At 66.6% G+C, this 401-nt stretch overlaps 1 protein-coding gene across 1 annotated transcript in view; it reads right to left on the bottom strand.

Moving 5' to 3' along the window:
* The window catches only part of USP36 (ubiquitin specific peptidase 36), a 22263-nt gene extending 22161 nt beyond the window's left edge, over positions 1 to 102 (bottom strand). The window contains exon 1 of the mRNA XM_015562678.1: positions 79 to 102. The gene's annotated coding sequence lies outside the window, so the exon portion shown is untranslated. The remainder of the gene's footprint in view (positions 1 to 78) is intronic.
* Between the last annotated feature and the right edge of the window lie 299 nt (positions 103 to 401).

Here is a 401-nt window from a genome sequence, read left to right on the forward strand (position 1 = left end):
CCCGCGAATAGGGGCTATGACACAAGACAAAGCAGAACAGAAACTCCCTACAGGGTCCCTGCTGCAGCCCAAACTCACCCCGCACGCGGCAGGTGAGCCCTGGTCCTGGGCCAGCGCGGGGCCAGCTTGGGAGGTTGAACCCAACTGAACGGGAGATGAGGACCCGACACGGCACCTGCCCAGAGGCCAATCCCCCACGTGGAGTTAAGTGCTGACAGCACGGCCGGCCTCTGTCCTCTCCTCCCCCCCCACACACACAGGAAGCGGCCCCCTAGAGTAATGACTTCCCTGGGGGTGCGGGGCACAGAGCACGGGCCTGCAAGGCCAGCATCCCCACCAGGCCGCGGTTCCCGCCCAGGAGGGACCCTCCTCCCGGGGCCTCTACCTCGGAGAGCGCTCAG

This window comes from Myotis davidii, unplaced genomic scaffold (assembly GCF_000327345.1).
Source record: "Myotis davidii unplaced genomic scaffold, ASM32734v1 scaffold991, whole genome shotgun sequence".
Taxonomy (NCBI): Eukaryota; Metazoa; Chordata; class Mammalia; order Chiroptera; family Vespertilionidae; genus Myotis; species Myotis davidii.